The sequence below is a fragment of the Equus przewalskii genome, chromosome 8 (genome assembly GCF_037783145.1).
Source record: "Equus przewalskii isolate Varuska chromosome 8, EquPr2, whole genome shotgun sequence".
Classification (NCBI taxonomy): domain Eukaryota; kingdom Metazoa; phylum Chordata; class Mammalia; order Perissodactyla; family Equidae; genus Equus; species Equus przewalskii.
The window spans coordinates 14,530,128-14,554,044 of record NC_091838.1 but is presented as its reverse complement, the minus strand read 5'-3'; the positions used below and the strand labels follow the sequence as shown (position 1 = coordinate 14,554,044).

Below are 23,917 nucleotides of genomic sequence, written 5' to 3'. Positions count from 1 at the left end.
AAAGTTTTCTAGGTTCAGTAAAATCCACATGCATTCCACACAACCCCTTCTATTCTTTTCTACCCATCAGCTAATGCCAAGCAGTTGATAAAATAAGAGCACCTCACCTCACACGTGAACATTATGTGGCTTTTTCTTTAGTTCCACTCATCACAAACACCCTGGCTATTCTCAGAATAAAAGACCGGCAGAAGTTGAAATAAGTACGTAAGTTACAGAGGCTTGAAGTAGACAGAGAAAGGGTCTAGTCAGGCAGGCCCTTGGGACAGACTTTCTAGATTGAAGAAAACTAAGGTAGGGGTGGAGGTGGGGACTAATATGATTGGGAAGAAAAATCATATTTTTTAAAATTTTATACATCCTATATATTTTAATTTTTCCTGGTGGTTTTGAAAAATGGGTTCTATTTTAGATGGCACATGAATCATCTCTAATGAACCAGAGACCTATCAGACACTGTTAATAACTCGCGGCTCCTTGGATGAAAGAATATTTTCATTACAACACACCATCACTTTAATCTTTGCCTTCTCACCAAGTGTTGAGTTTTCGAGCATTCCTGAGAAGCAGAAGGAAACTAGTGGTTGAACATTGCCTTAGAGAAAAGAAAAGGGCTATTCTAAAGTATGGCCCCAGAAGACTACAACTACAGATTGAATAAACATATCACATCAAGGGGTCTTTAAGAAAATTTACAAACAGAAGCCTGCAGTGAAATGAACCATTGGGTAAATGACCTCCAGAGACCTCCTCGACTCACTGTGCCATGGTTCCAGAAGCCACAAGATGCCACATCTCCCTGCCACCTCCTCTTTGCTTTCCTCACCTACCTAAGGAATTTGCTTATATCAAGGAAAACAGAGATGGGGCATACTCAGGTGAGTCAGATCAGAAACCAGATGCTTATTGATCTTTCAAACTGTTGAGGAACACATCCCAACCGCTGAAGTCATTAAGGAAAAACAAGTGCGGTTCCATGTTGGTGAAAGGCTTCTACAGCTGGAGATGTAGTTTCTATAGAAATAAACGTCTACACCAATTTGCTTTTATAGCTTTTCCACTGATTTACTGGTGTTGCTGTTTTAAAGTTTTAAGTATGAAGCCTGTCTATTCTTTATAGAAATTCTAAAGAAATAGGACCACATTTCTGCTTCCACCATATTTGACTTCCTTCTAACTTCGGATGAAGAACGGACGGCTAGGGGACAATCAAAGAGCTGACACTGGGGCCGGCCCAGTGGCCGAGTGGTTAAGTTCGCGCACTCTGCTTCAGCAGCCCAGGGTTTCGCCAGTTTGAATCCTGGGCACCGACATGGCACTGCTCATCAAGCCATGCTAAGGCGGCGTCCCACATGCCACAACTAGAAGGACCCACAACTAAAAATACACAACTATGTACCAGGGGGCTTTGGGGAGAAAGAAAAAATAAAATCTTTAAAAAAAAAAAGAGCTGACACATTAGGAAAATTATGCCAGGTGTTTTATTCGGTAACCAAGGCTGAATTCAAACTGTTTTCAAAAGCATTAAACCTACACATTATTTTGACGTAGCACTTACTACATTAACAATATTAAGAAAATGCTAAAGAAACACACCCAGAATCCCATCAACCCAACTCATCTGTATGTATGCATAATTTTACATAGCTATAATCATAGAGAATCTTCGTGCTTGTATTTTTCTAGTTTCTCTCAACATTATTGCATAAGTATTTTACAGTCTGTACACTTATCATTTTTAATACCCATGTAATATTCCATCAGGGAGATATTCCTATAAAGTGGCGCATCTGGGGTTTTTTCACTCTTTCACTATAGCACAGAACACGTCAACATTTTCAGTCATCAATTTTTTTCCTTCTTTTTCATTATTTCTTTCAGGATAGATTCCAAACAGTGTAATTAGAGGCTCAAGAGGTATAATAGTTGAAAATAGTAATTCTTATAAAGTGAGGTCAAATTCACCTATTCAATGATTTCTCTTACATAGATCACTGGCCCTAGTGAAGGATGACACATGGAAGTCGTATTTTAAAAATATTCAAATGAAGTTACTACAAAGGAACCTGTAATCTTGACAGCATTCGTGAATCTCCCTGTATCAGAGGTTACCAAATTTTTGTGTTCATAGCAAACTTTTGAATACTAAAAACAATGGCTGGACATCAGAAAGTCTTAACTAAATCAGTGATGGGGACTATCTCTGTGCTGATAAAAGTATGCATGGTTATCACACACTGGCTTTTTCTTCCACTCAGTATTGCTCTTTGAATGGAATCTGCCTCCATGGACTCAAGACGAAAAGTCAAACCTTACTCCAGTAAACATGGGATCTTTTATCACCATCCTGATCACTTTCTCCTCTTCCCTTGAGCAAACTGAACGGCCATGCCACAAGATGCAGTCGGCTGAGTCTGACAGCCATTGTCATAAAATAATTTCTACTTAAGGATAGAAAAAAGTAAACGTTGCCCATTGATTATGAGTGGCGGCTCCCCCATGAGGGGACAGCGGTGTGCTTCAGCACAGTGCTTGAGAACAACAGGCCCATAAATCTTATATGTAATGAGGAAACGCAGGCATCCCAGAGAAAATAATCTAAAACATAATCACACATGATAAATTTACCTAAACTCTCATCAGGCTGGTGTATTAACTCTGCTGCATCTACTGAATTGAGGGCCTTGCCAGCCCTCCATGGATGTTGCTTGTGGACAACGTATCATAGAAATAGTTTCTCAGCCTACTGAGACTATAATTTCAGTTTTAAAATAGCTTAAACTCTAGAACAACCGGTAGCAAACTAAACTGGTTCCATTCAGTGGTGATGTTCGCTGTTGTCTAAATAAACATAACTAAGTGACAAATTTTCTTACTTTATTCAAAAGGAAAAGAGGAGATACGAAATATCAACCCCTTACTTTTACACAGAAAGATCTACCATCAAATACCTCTTAAGATGTTAAAAATACACCACAAAAACTCATCCATACAGGGGCTAGCCCAGTGGTGCAGTGGTTAAGTTTGCACATTCTGCTTTGGCAGCCTGGGTTCGCCGGTTCGGATCCCGGGTGTAGACATACGCAGCGCTTGTCAAGCCATGCAGTGGCAGGCGTCCCACATATAAAGTAGAGGAAGACGAGCACAGACGTTAGCTCAGGGCCAGTCTTCCTCAGCAAATGAAGAAGACTGGTGGCAGATGTTAGTCAGGGCTAATCTTCCTCAAAAAAAAAAAAACTCATCCATAGGGATAGAAAGCAGGACAGTGGTTGCCTAGAGTCACAGGGGTGAAGGGTGGTTGATGGACTGTAGGGGGCACATGGGAACTTTGGGGGTGTTAGAAGTGTTCTATATCTTGATGGCAGTGGGAACATGGCTATACACAATTATCAAAACTCATTGAGCTATATGTTTAAAAAGTGGATTTTTTTTAAAACGTGCCGCAATTCACATTTCCTATCAGTTGTCAACCTCTTTTTTTCCAGTACCATGGAGGAAGAAACAAACGGTTTTGATAATGACAGCCTTCTTTGTTGGGAAGAAGAGTTCTTTACCCTCCAAATCAAACATGATGTTGGTGCTGATCTTCGTCTAAATGTTCATCCACCAACACACCTCGCCAACGTCAGTGACGTTTATTCCTACTTGAGTAAATTCCAGGAGTTCAACAACCAATAAGGTTCATTTTTAGGTATAAAAGTGAAGAAGGGGCTTAAAAACCTATCTTTGTTTAAGAGGTGAGCGTTAGAAAGTATATAATGTTCTTTGATACTAAGGTTCAGTTGGTATGTCAATAATTTTTATGATCCTGAAGGTTTTAATTTTTAAGGACTTAAATCTGAATGGTGAACAGTAATCTGGTTTTCGGTAACATTCTCCGTCAAAGTCACCAAGCACCTGGTCTACGCTTAGGCCACAATAAGTTCAGCTGCCAAGAATAAAACAAGTTTTATTTCTAAAAATAAGATGAAAACATATTTATTTCTCAGCCTCCTATGCCATTTCTGCTAAAAAGCAACTTTAACCATGGATATCAGCACAGACTTCAATGTCCAGCTCATTAGGGAACATATTTAGGACGGGGGACCCAAGCTCATCATTAGACGTTAGAATGAATGCATATGACAGGTGCAGTTCAGGAGGAACTAGAGGATATGTGCTCTGCTCCATCTGCTCTGCTCCAGCACCACTCCCTGACCCTTGACAACCACGACTAAAGTTTCTCCAAGCAGCTTCCTCGTTTCCCGGATGCCGACTGCTACTTTGACTTGCTTCTTGACCAGCTTAAGGACTGCTTGATGGAATAAGACTGCAGGACTGCACTCTCCGAGGCCAAAACCCCAAAAATAGAGACAGTCATGAGACAGCATGAAGCTGTCGGAGAAGCAGCACTGACTGAGGGTTTCTCTGAATTTCACTCTCTCCTTAAAATCAAAGGACAATTTACATTAGAGCAAAATTAGAAACATTTCAGAAATCTGTCTCCCATCAATTCCATGAGAAAACAGTTAACAGGTGACAGAATGTGACAGATATATACACGGTATGAGATATTGTGATGGGGCCACAGAAGGAGGTTGTGGAATCCAGATTTCCATGTAGGGCAGGAATCACCCAGAACATCCCTGACAGAGAGCTTCTGCATGAACACTTTTGGGGACAGAAATTCACCAATTCGCAAGGCACTTGGTTCGCAGCTGGCAAGTTTACTGTTTAGGAGGTTTTCCCTTTTAGTGAGCTGAAATAGATCCATCAAAGCCATCTTCTCTAGGGTCAACTTTTCTTCTGCAGCAACACAAACATATTTCAATATCCTCCTAACAGTCCTTGAAACATTGAAGACTACGATGATATCCCCTAAGGGCTCTCCTTTCTAGGCCGAGAACGTCTTTTTAAAAATGGGTTACTTAACTTCCTGATCCCCCTTCACAGGACATGTCTGTCAGTCAGTGGCCTCTGGATCCAAACACCACTGGCACTTACTGAGTTTAGGGACACTCAAACTCTTCTACAAATGACCTGTTTTCAAGCCATAATCCCTCTGTCCTATACTTGAAGAACTGAGTCATCTCTGTGAAATTCTCATTTTGTCAGTTTCTGCCTGTCAGTCAAGCTCACTCAGATTGTCTTTGACTCATGATTCTGTAAGCCAATGACTGAGATATCCATTCCAGCTTTCTGTAATATGCCAACCTAAAAACCATTACGTTAGCTATCTTCTTTCAAGTCACTGATAGAAATGGTAAAGGGGAGAAAGCCAAAAACAGAGCTACTCCTGATGAGTCCAAGGATAGAGACACAGATTACTGAAGACTTAGGGTAGGAAGGTAGGGATTGCAGTCCATAACTCTGGCACTTATCAACTCTGCAAGCTTGGAAAAATTAATTAACCTCTCTGAGCCTGTTTCTTCATCTATACAATGACATTAATATCCTCTAATAGGATAGAGATGATTGAAAATGCATCCTACACATAATACATGTTCAGTAAATGCATTTTGAACAGATGATAAGCATTTTGTAAAGGATGAAAGGTCATAAAACTATAATGCAATATGCTTAATTGTCTCTAGTTTTTACATCCAAAAATCATGATGTTAAGTCAATTGCTTAAGGACAACTATACTTTTCGAAGGGGCATTTCAGGTTACTAAGATAATTAGTAAAACAATATTGTTATTATAGTGCTCCCTTTCTTTAATCACCTTTTGTGAATATTTTTTACTTTCTTATAGGCTAAATAATACCACTAATAGGTTGTTTTTTTAAGGTATGCTTTTTGGTGAGGAAGATTGGCCCTGGCCTGACATCTGTTGCCAATCTTCCTCTTTATTTTATTTTATTTTTCTCCCCAAAGCCCCAGTGGATAGTTGTATATCCTAGTTGTCGGTCATTCTAGTTCTACGTAGGATGCTGCCTCAGTGTGGCTTGATGAGCAGTGTGTAGGTCCATGCCCAGGATCCAAACCAGTGAACCCCGGGCCTCTGACATGAAGCTTGTGAACTTAACCACCTGGCCGTTGGGCCGGCCCCCAATGGATTTTTTTCATAGTTCTTATTTTGTAACTTATCTTAATTAGCACATTGCCCTGCCTGCTCTCCAAGGCCTTCACCTGTTCCAAATCATGAAACGTGTTTGACTGTGCTCTCTCCTGAGAAGGGAACAAGTCTGATTTAGCCTGATTTGGTCTGACATCCACTCCCTTTCCAATCTGTCCCCAGCTACAATCGCTGCATCCCAGGTGTCTCCTGCTCACCTGCAGCTCCACCAGATGACCTGCGGATGCCCCTGGTGCCAACAACTCTCTGCCTAGAAGACACACCTTCCACCCAGACTCCCACAGCACCTTCGTGGCTCATCCAGGCCTCTCCTCCAGGAAGCCCTGCACCCCTGTGTTTTTCCCCATCAGAGCACTAGTCACGCTAGGTCACAAGAGTCCACCAGACTGCTCCTTCAGAGCAGAAGCCATTTGTATTCATGGAACAAGAAGCTTGGTACAAGGTATGTTTCCCCGTGTTGGCTGAATGAACAGCTCAGAGCTAGAGACACCAGACACCTAGGGCATTAGGGCTCTGAACACAACGGAAGAACGCCTTCCCTGATCCGCACGGACATCCGGCTTCTACACCAGTCCTGCACTTCTCATCATGGCCGGGGTCCTCTGTACTGAGAGGATTCACTTGCTACTGACTCTTTTGAATATATCATCAACTCATATTGCTTGACTGGTTTGAGTTCTTCTCCCACTCGAATTTTTTCGAGAAGCTTTGAGCCTTCTGAAATGACTTACCTAGCTAGGGTTAGTCAGTCTGGCTACTGGAACGAAAATGTTGTGTGGGTTTTTTTTTTTTTTTTTTTTTAAAGATTGGCACCTGGGCTAACAACTGTTGCCAATCTTTTTTTTTAAAGATTGGCACCTGAGCTAACAACTGTTGCCAATCTTTTTTTTTTTTTTTCCTGCTTTACCTCCCCAAACCCCCCTGTACATAGTTGTATATCTTAGTTGCAGGTCCTTCTAGTTGTGGGATGTGGGATGCTGCCTCAACGTGGCCTGACAAGCGGTGCCATGTCCGCGCCCAGGATCCGAACCCCGAGCCCCTGCAGCTGAGAGCGCGAACTTCACCACTCCGCCATGGAGCCGGCCCCTGGGTGGGCCTTAATTAACATAAATGAAACAATGAAAACTGTTTAGACGGTATGCATTATTCCCACCTTCCCCCCACCCCCCAACCTCACCAAAAGTAAAGCAGAGATCCTGTTTGTTTTTCCTTGCTTTCCTAATTATTCACAGAAATAGTAATGCCTCGCCATTGTTGACCCCTCCAATTCATCTGCTACTTCTTTTAACTGGCCTCTTTGATTTGGCCCAACCCACCGACATTAGCCAAAGGAACTCTTGGGACTAGAAAGGGCTAAATATAAATACCTGCTTGCCCAAACTGCTCCCCAAATGTTTCCCATTACTGGAGCTTCGAGCGCAAGCACACGTCCAAGACAGCAATCACAACATCAAATAAGGCCAAGATGACCCCCGCCCGTCCGGCCCCCGACGTCCCAATCAGTCACCACCTCCCTGAAGGAAAACAAACCGGCCCCAGGCGCATCCCTCCACGTGCAGCGCGCCACTGCGGCCAGGCGAAGGCCGACGCCGCGTCTCCCCGCCTGTCGCCCCGACGCGCGGCCCCACTATTGCGCGCGCCCTCCAGGTGGCTCCGCGTCCCCGGGGGCGGGGGCCGCGCCGGGAGGCGGCCTCGGCGGCGGCGGGCTGGGGCGCTCGGTCGCTCACTCGCTCGCTCGGGGTCGGGGCCCCGCGGCGGCTGCGCCCCCTCCGCCGCGCCCCGGGTGCCGATCCGCCGCCTTCCTTCCCGGGGAGCGGGGGTGAGGGGAGGGGCCGGCGCTCCTGGCCGCTGCCTCGGAGCCCAAGGGTCCTATTTCGTTTCCCCACCGTCTCCTCGTCCCCGCAGCCCGACCAGAGGCCCGAGCGGCCCGGTCAGGGACGAGAGCGCGGCCGCCGCGGGCGAGGGTGGGAGAGCGCGCGCGAGGGCAGGGTGGCCGGCGACAGGGGCCCGGCGGCCGGACTTACTCGGGTCACAACTTCGGCGACGCGGGGCGGAGGAACCGGTTCTTCCAAGACCAACCCGAAATGGGTAACGGAGAGGCCAGGGCAGCGCTAAGAGGGGTTCTGGCTCGGTGTTTAGGGCCAAACTGCTCTGGCTTCCAGAAATTCGAGCCAGGGGTGGCTTTTTTCTTTCTTTCCTTCTTCAACGCGCCTGTGCCTCCGGGTTGAGGGGCGCCCTTTGCGCGCCTCTCAGCGCGCAGCGACACCAAGGCCGGCGCTGGCGAGGGAGCCCTCTTCCCAGCACCCCAGATCTCCCCAGGACCCCTTCCCGGCCCCTGCCGCCCCCTCCCTGCGCCTCGACTCCCTTCCACGCCCGAGCGAAGCCTGGGCCTGCGGCGCACGCCCCGCGGGGTGTCTAGGACTCCTGGCCCCTGCAGTGTTTAAACTGAGGGTGGTGGGGTTTGCTCTGTCAACATGGGGGGAGCTAGGTGTGCATGAGATGGACCTGACGGGAAGGGCGGCTGGAATGACATGGCGATTTTTTTTCTGGTGGGGTGGGGAAGATTTAAAGGAATAAACAGTCAGACTGAAACTTACTAAAACATCCAGGATTCAAACAATTTTATAAGTGGTCTTAAAAGTATGTACTTTAGCTTCTTATAGTTAGGGAAACTGAGGTACAGAGCGGTAAATGGATTACCCAAATCCTGCCGGGGAGGCTGGACTAAATGTCCACGTCTAGCCCAGGATCCTTATAAATTTTTGCCTTTCTCGGCATCAGAGAACCCTTTGGGAGGGTAGAGGGAGGTTTTTGTAATTCCCAGGTCCCTCTGCATCTGTGACTTAATGGGGGCTGGAGAGAATCTTGATTCGACCTGTAAAGTATTTCAGCATTGGATGAAGCATCCATTACAGGCCAGTAATCTGAGCTACTCCTGCTCTGGAAACTTCCTCTTACTTGATTAGGGAATCCATTCACAGGCAGTGAAAGATATGCAAATAGCTTGATGATTTGCTCTTATAAGGACTCATCGCTTCTCAGTGAACATTAATATGTTTACACTTCTCTCTCCCTCTCAAGTGAAAACCCTCCCCCACTCCCACTCGATTATTCACATCAAATGAGATAATGTAAGCAGAAGGGCCTTGGAAAATAGAAAGCATGGCATGAATACGGGTATTATTATACACACTCTTTCAAAATCGTCTAGATTCACACGCTTTACTGTTGTTTCTATCAGTCAACGAGTATCTGTTGACTTGTACTAGATACCATGAAGTTAGAGTCAGAACAATGAGACCTAATCCTTCACCTTCAAAGACCACAGATTATAGATTCTGAGATAAGACCAATACACAGGAAATCATTAGAAATCTACACGAAGACTGATTTGGGGAAACTAAGCTGATGGATGTTTCTATGTATGCAGACCCAGAAACTTTCCCAAATAGGCCATGTATATTGGGTGAGAAGGAATTCTTGTAGAAGTCAATGCATTAGTAAATTCTTAACCCAATAACACCCAACACCTTGTCCAAATAGAAATATTAACCAAATTAGCAGGTAGATGAGGATGGCTTTGCTTTTTTGAATCTATTGCTTATCCCTTCTTCCTAGTCATAAATATAAAGAATTTCGCAACATAAAAAAGCAAATCCAGGGTCTTTGAGAACTTAGGTGATCATAAGTTTTATTTAAAGAGGGAGCAACAATAACCCCAAACTACCAAATATAAGTGTCTGCTAAGAACTCACCAAAGGCAATTGAAGTTTCTTCTGTCAAAGTCTCCGGGCATGGTCTTTATTTAAATCTATTTGAAAAATCAATCTTCATAATTCAGAAGTAACATATAGTTTAAAATTTTTATGTATTAATACAAGGGGTCTTGATCCTTTATCCTGCTATTTCCTTAAAAAAATAATACAGAACAACTCTCAACCCAAATACCCAACCATTTTCTTTTTTTAACTTCTTGAAACCTAGATTCATTTGGCCTTTGGAGAAAAATGTTCTAAATTTTGAACCAGTCCCTGGATTTGAAGGTGTGGAGAATTATTTCATTGCTGTTCTTTCAGAAATGGCATGTGTTTAAAATATTGGCAGTACTAAATTCAAAAGATAGTCATACTCAGAATTTGCTATTAAGAGACGTTGTTATTTGGGCAAAGTACATTTATTTGAGCACAGTATACAAATTCTTCATATTCTCCAAGACGGGAGTAGCGGGAGCCAATTTATCGAGTATAATGTATTCCAGACACTTGCTGGAATAAACAATGCTCTTGAGCCCCTCAGATGCACAGCCAATAGGGAGCTGTTGACTACTTGAGGTTTTTACACATCTCTCAGCCAAATCAGAAATCCAAATCCCAAATCAGTCACAGGCACACAGTGTGGATTTATAGTCCTGCCTGAGCATAGGGTCACAGTCTGCAAATACCACCCAAGTTAGGTTTATCTTTGACATAAAATTTACTTAATTTTTTTTCATTTGACATGAATGCAAGTATGAATAAAATCTCCAATAAAAATTTAAAGGTCTTTTGCAACACCAAGCCAAAACCCAATAAAATATATATTCATAATTGTCCATTTGAGAATATATGAGTTTATATTCATCTATTGATGTATATGTAGATATATTTATCTGTAGAATTTCCATGTGAGTAACATGAACATTTGCTAAATGCCATAAGGACTCAATTACGTATCTTTTGGTTTATATTGGACTTAGAGCATTCAGCTGTTTATGTCATAAAATGTTAATCCTAACTACTATCCTAACCTACATTATGGACAGTAAAGAAATGACAAAGTTCTTTGCACGTGAAGGCAGAAAAATTGCTTAAGTATAGAGTTATACCCTGGCTTATGGCATAAACACAGAACACATGTGATAGAAAAGTGCATTTAAATTCGGGTCCTGTTAGAACTCAACTACAGCTCCACAGAAGAGAGAGGGCAAAAATCAACATGAGTTTTGTAGTTCTTTGAGCATTTGTATTCTGTCTACACTGGCAGGTTAGGTATGTTATGAGCAATCCTGATTCAAAAGAAATTTTTGCCTCTCCCTCTCTCACACACATTTCAAAAATTCTTTTATTATATAATTTGGCAATGTAATTTCATATAGAAAAACTTGTCAAGTGTACATAATCGTTTTCCATAAGAAAGAGGGAGAAGATCCAGTCCGCTAGCTTAGACCAAGATTGACTCCTGCGCATCAGTGGGAGAAGGGTAGACCATATGGGAACAGCTAAGAGTGAAGCCAACTCTCCAGGTGTGAGTTGGGAACTGTCTTATGTACCGTTTATTTAAAGAAACTTTTAATGGACTGATCATTTTTTCCCAAGACTGGCCCCCCTCCTTTCACTTACCTAATACTGTTAGGAATCATGATAACTGCTTCAGTGTAGATTGCATCTGGTTAGAGTGCATTAATCGAAAGCACTAGAACAGTAATAATGACAAAAGCTATGTATGAGACTAAAGCCATGGCCCCTATGCTCTAGGACCACTATGTTATAAAAAATACATGTACTTTTTAGTCTGCTGGAATATCCTGTAATCTTAAAGTTAATTTCTATGTCTATTCCTCCCCTAAAAAATGTATGAGGTAAACCAGAGAGAAGATTACTCATTAGACAGGAACTTATTACATGTGCCATAAATTTTGACTTTTACATCCAATTTCTTGTTACATTAGGATTGGTTTTCTAAACTATTTATTGTTTGACTAACGTTAGAAAATAGATTTCCCCCTTACAGTCTCGCCTTATCAAGGCTTCTAAAGGACATCACTGAATTCCTTAATCATGTAGCGATTTCGGAGTCATGCAGTAGAAGATCTGGGGTGAGGGAACAAGCTGACTTTTATCTTTATGCATTTATAACTTAGGAGATCAAGTGAGGGATGCAGCACTAGGATTCTTGGCCAGTTTTTCACTAAAACAAAGACTTAAGGTTAATTTTTCAAATGATGTTTTACCCATATCCTGTGTCTCATTAATAATTACTATGGTAAGCTTTGTTGTACATTTGGTTAAAGAAAAAAACCTGTTCTGTTGATCTTTCCTTTTAGGTGAGTCTTCCAAAGTCACTGAGAAGCAATTTTTCTGCATATTTAATCTAATTTGCCTAATTTTTCTTTTCTTATCATTTTCTTCTCTTGGCATTTATATGCTTTTCATTGTCAACTACTGTTATAGGTGGAACTTTCCTGAGCTTCCAGTTTGCTTTTATCCAGATCATTCTACCTAGTAACATATCCATTTGTGAGCTGCCCTTACCTTTATAAAGAGATGATATCTAACAAGTGCTTGGGGCAGTATGACTCCTCAATGTGGCAGTCACTTGCTCCTCCCCCCACCTCAAAGGCAGTGGCTTGCTTGTTCTTTTTACATTTCTATAATATCATATGACAAACAAGCTTCAGATTTACTCTTCTTTCTCACAACTAGGAAATTTTAAAATAGCACCTTTTCCTCCAAGAATAAAATTGCAGGTGCATTTTTAAAAATATCCAACATAATTGCTCTTCCAGTAGAGTTTAGAACAGAACTGCATGCTCCATAAGTAAACTCTAATGGCCAGCAGAACGGAAATATCTGGGAGCTTGACTCATGAAGAGTGTGGAGCTGGACCTCAGGTTTATGACTTTTAGATTATATTTCCCCAGACATACGACTTGTGCTTATCTAGGTTAAATCACATTTGCTATTTCCTGACCATGTTTTTGGCAGATAGCTGATAGTACTTTTGTTGACTTTTGGTTTATAGTTGTAAAGGACTGTTAAACTTAAAAAAAAAAAAAATCTATTCCATTTGTGAGTTCCATCATCATGCAAAAACAAACCTAAACAGGTAGATGCTTATTTCAGAAAGCCCAGGATGAGAAAGCTTGGATTTATTGAAGAGATGTAACAAAAAAGATATATTCTCTAAAAGCATAGATTGTGGACTGAGGCCCGTTTAGGTGGAACAATCAGCTCTCTATTGGCCAACAATAAGCCTGAAGAATAACACCAGAGGTAGCTATAAAGATAATTTTCAAACTGCCTTGCCTTGCATGCCAAACCAAGCACCATCTAAGTGCCAAAATTAGTACCAGAGGAGTAGTGGGAAGGAGAAAGCAAACAATCCATTGTTCGTTTGATAAGCATAAAATATTTCGAATGAGGAAAATTATGTTTCCAACATTGTAATTGTCTTTATTTCTTAACATGTAACAAGAGGCACTGAAGAGCTGTTCTTGGTAATGAGAACCTAATGTGTCCCTGAATATTAGTCAGATAGTCAGTGAGCTGAGTTGCTGGTGGGGGTTGACTTCCTTTGTTTCTGTTTTTGTCTGTTTTTTTCTTTGTTTTGTTTTATACTTTGCTTCCATGTAGTTTCTTCTCTAACATCAGACATTCTGTTTGCCTGCTTTGTTTTGTTAGGGTGATTCTATTTTATCAAGCAAATGTTTGATAGCTTCAGCTATCCTTTAAGGAAGAAAACTGAAAATTGCTTTATGCAGCATTTAAACCAGTGCTTTTGAATGATATTAAATCTATATAGTAACTGAATCATAGCCAGAAACCATTATATCTATGGTGAGGATGAAAGGAGGGAATCCAACAAATAAATTTTGTCATTCACTTTTCAGAACACAGGGCATGCTAACAGCTAATAACCATATTACTCTGAAATCTTTGTCCCAGAATTTCATTTTTTAATTTGCTGTAAATCCTGAAGTCAATGGCTGGCCCAATAATTTGCCTAAGTCTAACATGCTATAGATATTTCCCTTCACATCATGGAATTTATTTATATTTGCAAAAGGAAAACTCAGATCACTTCACAATCAGCTAAGTAAACCACTGGTGATCAGCCTGGGGCAAAATGTTTGTTGGACCGAAAAAGGAGTTAGTCTTCCACCTATAAGAAAACAAGACCCCTGTGGTCACTGCAGTGAGACCATTTACAGCCATTTTTAATCTTTGAAGTTACGTGAAATTTCTTAGCAGTCTCAAGTCCCTAATTCAATAGGTTTGAGTGTCCTTCCAGCAACACGGGGAATTCTTAAGGGCAATCAGATACAATGACGTCGACAGAGGCGAAACGCACTGTGCGTTTACCTGTACTCTGCGCTGTTGGAAGTGGATTTCCAGTGAGACCAGGCATGGGGGTCGGGGTGGGGGGGAGTATGAATGAATGTTGAAAATTAAACGTGAGCAAGAAATGCTGATCAGACTGTTTATCTCGGAAAGAGGTGTTCACCGTTTAAGAAGTACTGCGAATGTGACCGCAGGGCTGAAATGTGGAGGACTCATTTGATGTGAAAATTCAGCTAGGAAGCTTGAGAAGAGAGAGAGACAGACAGAAAGACAGACCGAGAGAGAGACTCCGAGAGTCTGGGGTCGCGCGCGGGTCTGTGGCGACGTGGGAGGAATCGCACGACCAAAGACTATGAAAAGGCTTGAGCCTCGTTCAGATAGTTAAGCGAAATTCACCTCAGGCAGGAGGGTTTTCTTTGTCGATTTCGCCTTCACGCTACGGAAGTCTAGCTTCTTTCGCAAGACTCGTCTTTTTCCTCCAGCCCGGGACGCTGGCACATTTTGATGCAGTCTCAGAAAAGCCGAGAAGACTCTGGGTTGCTGGTACTGTGTGCAGGCGCGTCCGCTCGCTCTGCCTGGTGGCTCTGCAATTCGATTTCAGGCCTTTTTCCCCCTCGGCATTATTTTTCTGACTACTTGAGGGGGGGCGGGGGGAAAAAAGCAACAAAAACTATATAAGAAACTCGAGAAGAGACTGTGGGATGCAGAACCGCACACGTGGTCCTGCAAATTGGCTAGGAGGGTGGGGGAGGTGGGCAAGAGAGAAGTGAAACTAGAAATTATGGTACAGCTTTAGAATTCGCGAATCCCCCTTATTCTTTCCTAATATATATTGTTTTTGGTTCTTGACAGCTGCATGTATCCAATAAAAGTGGAAGAGGGAAGATAATGGCCTGAACAGTGACGTGTCTAGGGACATAAATGTGCGGAGCAGCTCGGCGGTCGGGATTTTTCCAGGGAAACCTCAAAGAGAGATGCTGTTCCGAGGCTGTTTCTAAGTAGGAGTGGATTATTTCCCCAAGGATTGTGAACAGTTCCTTTGTCCAAATCCAAGATACAGAAATGCATACGCTCTCTGAAACAGGACATTCGAATTTCATTTATTTAGATCTAAAGCCCTCAAAGAATTTGAGATGCAGAGATGAAAAGACTCTTTTTTAATGATATGTTTTCGGTAAACAGGCAGATACGCGAAAGAGGGCGGTTTGCTTCTGGAAGCTGATTCGCTTTCGAATGTGTCTTCTACTTGCTAAAAGTATATATTATTGGAAACAAACTCCAAAGACAAACTTCTGTCAATGTAGATGCATCTTTTGATAAGTAAAATCAAACACAAATTTTCTTTGGAAAGGAAAGAAAAATCAAAGAGCTACCGCTGACATCTCAATCAAGTTAAGATTTAAGAAAAATTAATCCCTCTGTAAGAACGTTGCTTTGTTTTTCTTTTCTAACATGTCTTGAATTAAACAAAACATGTTAACAAGATTGTAACGAAAACTCTGCATCATGTAAACATCCAAAGAAAGAAATTCTAGATTGATTATATTCTGGGACCGCAAAGATTTTATTACTAGATATACTGAAATAGTGGAATAAGAGACGGTGAAAGCTGTAGGACTCTGGGGCAGGGGGGTGTTAGGGAGACTTTGGAAAACTTTCCCCCAATTAAAAAAATACTTCATAAAATGTAAATGCAATAAGTTGAGCTGAATTTTATTTTTCCAGGATTAAAATACGTATTTAGTAGGTTTGGAAAGGCCAATTGCCAATTCATGAACCTATCAGAATAAAATATAAACGCAAATGCCAACGCCTGTGGTTTGTGTAAACTACATAAAATCAAGAGGTTTTTATATTTGGATGGATAATGGACGGATATAAAATGATAGATAAAAATCAGTTGTTACGGCTTTTCATGGATTCCCATGTGCCTATTAATTCCCCTAAGTTTCCAAATTTTTTTCACTTACAAACACTTGTCTAATATTTTAAGCTTTTGAAACTGGGGCAGGCATCACTTCCTGGTTTCACTTCTCAGAAGTACATGGGAAAAGATAACCAAAGAGATACTTCTAAGTGAAGCGCGTCCTTGCCGCTTGACCTCAGGAAACAATGAGAAGTGTTTGGCCATCTCTGCAAGGATGCTGGGTGTGAGGGGAGGAGGCCCGGGCGCTTCAACTGCCGTCCACCGTCCCACTTCCTTACGAAGCTTTGAATAACGCCCATCTAAACACCATTCTTGGGGAAATGGAGGGGAAAGTAGAGAGCTCGTTCGGGTGGGAGAAGTAGGGTGTGGGGGCTATTTTACGACGTCTTGGTGAGGAGGGCTGATCAGGAAGGCCCTCTGGACCGCTCAGACCCACGGAAGGTTAGGTGGGTCTACACTGGGCCTGCCTGTTGAGCGAGCACCTCCGCTGCGGGTCGCTCCCGCGGGTGGTTGCTCTGGCCTCCCGTGCGCCCGCCGCAGCCACGAGCGACCGGGACTGGGAAACCCACTCCCTCCCTAGCGGCGCCTATTACCAGCAGCTGCTTCTGTTTAGCCTGCGAGGATCAGTTTGCCCCAACCCACGGCCTCTCCCTGGGCTCCATCTCCTCCCACCCCTCCCTTCCCTTCCCCGCCTCCCACCAGCTCCGCAGAGGCCGGGCCCGATTGACGCCGTAGCTCAGTCACGCGTGCAGGTTCCGAGCTCCAGGATGGGGGCGCTGGGGGAGGGAGCGCGAGGAATGAGCCAGAAGGACCACGAGGCTTTAAGCCCACCGAGGGAGGTTAGACGAAGGCGCTGCGGTGGTGGGATTAGGAGGCCCAGCCGGCAAGAGCTCCTGGATAGGCTCGCTGCAGACAGCTGCCCTTCCACCCCTGGGCGCGCCGAAGGAGGCGCTGGAGGCATGGACCGGAGAGAGGGGCCCGGTGCCCTGTCCGCCACCTGTAGCGTCGGGGAGATCGAACCCGCGGAGGGGATGCAGACGCGCGGCTGCCTTGGCGCGGGGCCTTCAGGGGCTCGCGAATAGCTGCCCCTGCCGGCGCTGGAGAGTGCGCGCGGTGACCCCCAGGGACACAGCTCACCGGGTCTCCCCCTCCCTCTTCCTCGCACTTCACTTTCTGCGTGGGCTAAAAACAGGCACCAGGGAAGCGATAGCAGGCGCTCACAAAGTTTCAATGGAAACTGAGACAGGAAAGCCGACGCTGCTCTGGGGGCGCTGCGATGGGCGCGGGGCGCAAGGCTCCCTCCGCTCTGCCGCGCCGGGCGGCGCAGGCTGCAGGCCAGGCCACTGAGGTGTCCCCGGCTCCAGCCAGTGGCTTCGATTTCTCCTGCGAGCGCCAGGGGGAAGTGGGACCCCGGGCCGAGGCAAGAGTCGCATGGTGAGGACAGCCCGCGTCCCTGGCCCCGGGCTGCAAAGGGGCCTAATGCCAGCCTGCTTGCCACAGAGGCCTGTTCTGACACTGAGCATGGTCAGATAGGTAAGGATACAGTTCTGAAGAGAGGTTTCACCTAAGCTTGCGGTAGTGTTTTGGAAAACTAGCCTGTCGTGGCTGAGATGAGTTCGATTCCCGCAGCCTCGCATGGTTTTGTTTTGCCGGCTCAGCACGAGGAACAATAGTATCTCGCCTGCCTAGAAGTGACCCAACAGCAAGGGCCTATCGGGTCCTTCTCCCCGCCCACCGCCAAGAGTAGGGGTCTCATCCATCAGCCGAGGGCACACCCATTCGCGCCTGAGTCATATTTGACAGCTGGAAGGGATCTTGGCTGCCCTGTAACGGTCCAACTCCGCGGTTCTGCGGATGAAGAAACTGACATTCCGAGGGGTCGAGTGACCTGCCCAAGATGACACGGCTGTGTGCCCAGCGTCTAGAATAGTGCCTAGCGCGGGGCGAGCCAGCAGTCAATATGTACTCAATCCATGAATGCCAGCCAGGTGGTCGTAGACTCGGGATCCGATTCCAGGTCGGGCTCCTAGAGCACCCCCTTTAACCGAAGTGGAACCACCTGCCAGGGCTTTTCCCGCCCAAACCTGCGCGCTCCAAGGCCTGGGCACAGCGTTCCCAAACCCAGATGCCCTTTGTCAACGGATTCCGGCGATCCAAATCCTTTGCCCTTCTTCACTGGTTTCTTGGAAGCCGCGGTCTCCAGCCCTGCCCCCACCTCGACTTCCATTCCGCAGTTCTCAGGACAGTCCTCTGGTCAGTACCATTTCCTTAGCATCAAAAACTGCCGCAGGCAGAAAATTACGAATAAAGCCTCTGTCCTCAGTCTCCTCTCTCCTTAATAGACACCCCCATTTTTGGGCCGCCTTAATCGCGGCCAAGTACAAACCGTCTGTTTCAAGGCAGGGGTGGGGCTTTTAAAAGCCGCTCTGGGAAGCTTTAGCATCTCTCCTCCCAAACCCCCGCTGCGAATATACAATCTAAGTGGAAAAAAGCGTGCGTGCAGTGCGTCACAGCTTGAAGGCAAGACCCAGCCGCACTCCAAGCCGCACTCCAAGCCAATTGTGACCCTTAGCTAAAGCCTCGTAGAATTTCGGGGGCCGCCACTACTCTGGGGGAAGCGTGGGACGCCACCCCGGGAAGGAAGGAGGCAAGGCCCGGGAAAGTGCCTAGGAGCCTAGACGCAGAAGCCCGGCCCCGCCGGTCTCTGGTTCTTTCCGCAACGCAGCACACTGGCTGTGCTGGATGCAAAGGACGTCCAGCTCCGGTTTACTGGAGAAACACCTTTACTAAAGCCCTTAGGCAGGTTGTTAACCGCCAGCCAAGAGCTACCTGAAGAAGAGTAGGGCTTTTTCCAGGAAAAGATGGCCTCCCCTAGAAGGCGAATTGCGCAGTTCTTCTGGGGGAGTGGAGAGAGATTTGGGGCATTTTCGAAATTTATATCAACAGCTTAAAAAACTCACTCTGCCAGAAAAAATGTTTGTAAAACTCGACACTCGTTGTGGGGGCACCTGCAGGAAAGGAAGACTCTCGATCCTAACACCGGACTTGGCACATAAACATGCAATGATCCTTGAATGAAGAAGTGTGAGCATTGCGATAATACGGGTAGTGTTCTTTCTTCTGGTGAGCCCTCAGCAGCTACCATCATCGCTGTATCTAAGACTGATGTGGGACCCGAGGAAATGATTTCAATTTCATGATTATCAGCCTATCTATTACAGCTAAGATACAGATAGGGTCTGACATGGGGCTTCCCTCAGACACTGTTGTTAATATTTTCTGGGATTAACTCTGTTCATTGTGATCAGAGAAACACAAATCCGTGTTTATATTCACAATTAAGGTATGTAAAGTAACATACAGTTTTTTGACAATGGAAAGAAACTGGCTTCGTTGGAAGAAAAATGTCTGGGAGAGATGCCCCCAGATCTCTTCACAGATAATGTATTCGGGCAGTACTCGATATCTAGGGAAATAATCACTGTCTCAGAGAAATCATAGCAGCAACACTATTCTGATAATGTAACTATCCTTTAAAAAATCCCCTATCCTACTGTTGTACCTGCGTATCCATACAGGAACCCCACATCTTTCCATTTTCTCATATTAGCCAAAGTTCCAGAAAAGATTACAAATCATTCAGGAAAGAAAAAAAATGAATAATGGCATTTTTGAAAACTGTAGACAAGAGCAAATCTCTCATTTTCCTAAGATTAAGCCTTGCCTTCCCTTTCTGTTGCAATTTAAACCTGAAAAAATATTTATAAGTAATCAAATTCTTGGTGCCACATCTCTCAACAAAGAGATTTTCTTTTGTCTCTGCTATAGAAAACTAAAGGCAAGACATGTTGCAAAAGGGCGTTTTCACTTCACCTTTTAAAGCCCCACACTTTGTCTTCCTAGTCTATTTCCTAATATACCTCAAGCAGACGTGCTGATATGTGAGTTGAAGTAATATTAAGAAAAATCTCCCCTTGGCCAGCCAATCTGTGAAATCTGTGGGGATGCACAGCACTGTTAGTGCCTCCAAGCTCCATCTGTGGGAATGATGAAGCTCAGCCATTATGGGAGATTATGAGGTTAAATTAATTAGGTTCTTCCATTATACAGCAGTCTCCTGGAGATGGTTGCCATTTTCCCTTTAAATGTCATTATTTCTGGATTTAGTTAGCAGCTGATGCAATTAAAGTGGAGATAATGTAAATTTAACAGTACAAATAACACTTTCTTTCGTGTATGTTGAAAAGTGCGTGAAGAGGAGGACCAGCCAAGTTGTACCTGTCTGCCATAAACAACTGATGTAACTCGTACTTTAAAATAAAATAAAAGCAGCCAGTGTGCACTTAGATTCTTCAGTGAATTCTTGAATCAATACTTTTGTTTCATGTTTTCATGTTCTCAGTAATGTTACCGTATCCAGTTACAAACTCTTGCCAGTAAGAAAGAAAATATGCCCTGCTGTGCACCCTTCTAAACACTTTTAAAGAATCATGCTTTCTTTTCATTTGGAATTATGATTCTGATTGTCTGCTCTATCTTTGCAATCTCCAATGGATAATGAGTAGACACACTTAATTCCCTCCACTAATCACCTGACTTGAAAACCAGGTTCACATTAGCAGACCCAATAACATCTCTGATCTTGGACAAAAAGGGCACAGATAGGCACAAAAATAGCATTAATTATGATATTTATTCTGCCACTGCAGAAAAAGATCAGAAGGACCAGTAGGCTAAAGATGTATACAGCAAATATTAAAAACAGATGTATTCCTGTTGCATTACAGAGTAAGAATGTATTATCAATAAGGTGATAGACTGCACATTCCCAATCAAAATAAATGCAACATAATAATTTTTTGATTCTTTTTAGCCCTTCAAGGATTATTTTATTAGCTTTATAGTTAATAACAACCTTGGTAATTCAATATCTAATATATCCAGTACCAATGTTTAAACAGATCACAGATCATAAATAAAAGCCCTTTTGTCTGCAAACAACAGTTGTGTTTTCTTTGCACCATGTAGTCTCAGCTTTTCTCGGTTTCCTACGAAATAACTAAACGTTTTTAATTGTCTATAAGGGGCATTGCAGGATATGCTTCAGGTTATCAAAGTCACAGCGCGTTTAGGTGTAGGAGATCCAGAAACACCGTTGGCCTTCCAATGCGTTTGTGGATTTTCCTTGACTGGTGGATGTGCATTGCAGGCTGGTATGCGCCGCGTCTTCAATTCAGAGATTTATGCAACGATGTGACGTCGCCACCGCTCCCTCCTCCACCCCGGGGTGCGGGCTTTTGGGCGGGGATCGTACTGGCGCATTTACGGTGGGCTGTGCAGCCTCGACGGATCCCAGGCGAAAACAGCTGGCAGTCAAGGATGCCTACTTGCACAGAGCCCGCGGGTACCCCGGTAACAGTAGGCTCAGGCACCCGTAGACATTGACGGTGCCAAAAGCTGCCTCTGATTCAATATCTTAAACCCTTGTCCTAAATGCCCATGAAAGCTTCTAGCTGGTTTCAGTAGCCTGGGAATCTAAAAGTACTAACGTATTTCGAACTGGGAACGTCTCTGGTTTATGGAAATGTACAATGTAGGAAATGGTAATGAAGTTGAGAATAGGGAACAGAATCAGTAAGTCTGAAGTTTCGAACTCACTAAAATACCTTATGAACATTGTATCGTCAGATAGCCCGAAGTGTGTGACGAGCAATCACAGAGGCTCCCTGACCCCACCTCCATTCTTTTTTTCCACCTTCTCTCTTACGCCGTGTTCCCGAATCAACATTGTTCTTTACTTTCAAAAAAGAAAGATTTAGATTTTGGAGCTTTGAAAACGTCATCCTTCCAGACCTACTGGAGATATAATAGTTACCTAAGATTTAAATAGTCAAATACGCGAGGGAGAGAGACTTACATTTCAAAGGAGTTGCCCCTCACTTCTCTCTCTCTCCCTCTCTCTCTCTTTTTCTTGGTGGAGAGAAGGGAACCGTAAAATTCTCTGCAGCACGCGCTATAAATTGAATTTCGCTGAAAGTTTTAATACTTAATTTAAAGTCAAAGGACATTTTTTTGACCGCTTTCACTCTTGCTGTTCATCTGGGAGAAAATCCAGGTGGCAAATTGAACCCCTAAGTCAGTAAAATTTTCCAGCGTCGCCTTGTTTAAGGCAAACATTTTGAGTGGAGCAGGTACTTCTAGATGCAATTCAGATCTGTTTTTGTTGACTTAAGAGGCAATTAGCATTCATTAAAATTTCATTAGGTCAAAACTTTAGAAAGCGGATTGAGTGCATATTCAGAGGAGAAAATGAAATGGATGCATAATTAAGAGCAGGATCCACAGGTAGTGAAGATCTTCCAGAAACTTTTGGACAATTGTATCTCTCAAGCAAAATTCAAAGTTGGGAGATATTGTGAAATAGAGCCAAGAAAGAACTAATCCAGCATTTCTGGAAAGACGAGAAAAAAATGTGGATTCTGACACTTAAAGGAATTAATCACTTTGAATTAGCCTAAAAGAAAATATGATGACTCATTCCAGGAAAGCTCTTAATCTTTTCTTATTTGTAACCTGCTAGGAAATACTTTTAATAATTGCATTAACTGCTTTCTGATTCAGAAATATTTTTCATGCATTATCCAAATAAGCTATTATTTGAAGACATTTTAAAAGAAATTCTGTAAATGCACAAGGAATTCACCTTGTTTTTAAAAACAGAAACAAAAATGATCCTAGTGTAGTTAATATTTTCTTTTTTTTTTTTCTTTTCCACAAGAGATGTGATGAAACCGAGTCTCAGGACATTTTTTAATGTTGATAGAGCAGACTTGAAAAAACTTGTCTTATAAATCAAACTGTTCTGGGGGCAAACCCATGTCGTTTTTAAACCGCAGAGTGGGTCAGTGGGTGTGGTTATGCACATGGTTGAATGGTAAATGTATAGATTAAAATAAGTTTTGCCACACTAGTTTCCAGAGGATTGTTTTGGCCTGGTGTTCCAAACCATGAGCCAAAACTTTGGTCAGTATTTTGACAACAGAGCCAGGAAAAACAAAAAAGGCTTAGCCTGTGAAAAAGAAATGAAGATGTAGTGAAGGAAAACAGTAGTCCCTCTGCCACTGCCTTACTCAATCCATATGTGGGCTTAAACACAGGAAATACCCACCATTCACCGCAATCAAGCCAGCGGCTTGTGCATCAGCAAGTGCCTTGTGGAACTAATTGGACTCTATTAAGATTGTCATTGACATGGGAAAGCATTTTGAAATTTTAAATCAGAACATGCAATGTACATAGAAAAAGATAACAGTCACATTGTTGACTCAGGACTGCAAATATAGGCAGAATACACATATGGACATGAAAGATTCGTGTCCTTTATTTAGTGATAAACTGTATTAATTATCACTCGGGAGCACGTTTGTCTTCCTTCACTTTATATGTTTGCTTTTAATCTAAGATCTTTTTAGAGTGGGCAGATTTCCACAACTATGTTCTGGCACCACCTCATAAGCAGGGAAAATCCAAGCATTGCCAATTTAAAATGATAATCAACAAAGTTCATGGTCCTCGCCGTAGCAGCAAAGTTTACAGAAAAACACGTAGTTTGAAATAATGGAACTTCCAGGGAACTGGTTCCCTCATGCTATTGGACAACAACACGTCTACTGTAAGTATTCATGCATACACACAAACCTAACTTTGCCAACAAATCTTTGGGAAAGAGTATACTTCAGCATTTCCATTACAAATGTCTTAAAAATTACTTAAGTCTGGTATGTATTGGAAGGGTGTCCTCCCTTTGTTCTTCTTGGAGCCTATCATATCAT

At 43.4% G+C, this 23,917-nt stretch overlaps 1 protein-coding gene and 1 long non-coding RNA gene across 11 annotated transcripts in view; one reads left to right on the top strand and one right to left on the bottom strand.

Moving 5' to 3' along the window:
• The window catches only part of EYA1 (EYA transcriptional coactivator and phosphatase 1), a 321,626-nt gene extending 313,873 nt beyond the window's left edge, over positions 1 to 7,753 (bottom strand). For 4 of the 10 annotated variants that reach the window (XM_070630419.1, XM_070630421.1, XM_070630420.1 and 1 more), the window contains exon 1: positions 7,427 to 7,647. The gene's annotated coding sequence lies outside the window, so the exon portion shown is untranslated. Of the gene's footprint in view, positions 1 to 7,426 lie in introns of all 10 variants that reach the window. The other 6 variants (XM_070630426.1, XM_070630435.1, XM_070630437.1 and 3 more) reach the window with 4 other exon arrangements.
• Positions 7,754 to 14,190: 6,437 nt separating this feature from the next.
• LOC139085026 (uncharacterized) lies at positions 14,191 to 15,968 on the top strand. Its single transcript, XR_011542996.1, has 2 exons — positions 14,191 to 14,701; positions 15,011 to 15,968. It is a non-coding gene; the product is annotated as an uncharacterized lncRNA (long non-coding RNA).
• Positions 15,969 to 23,917: the final 7,949 nt, after the last annotated feature.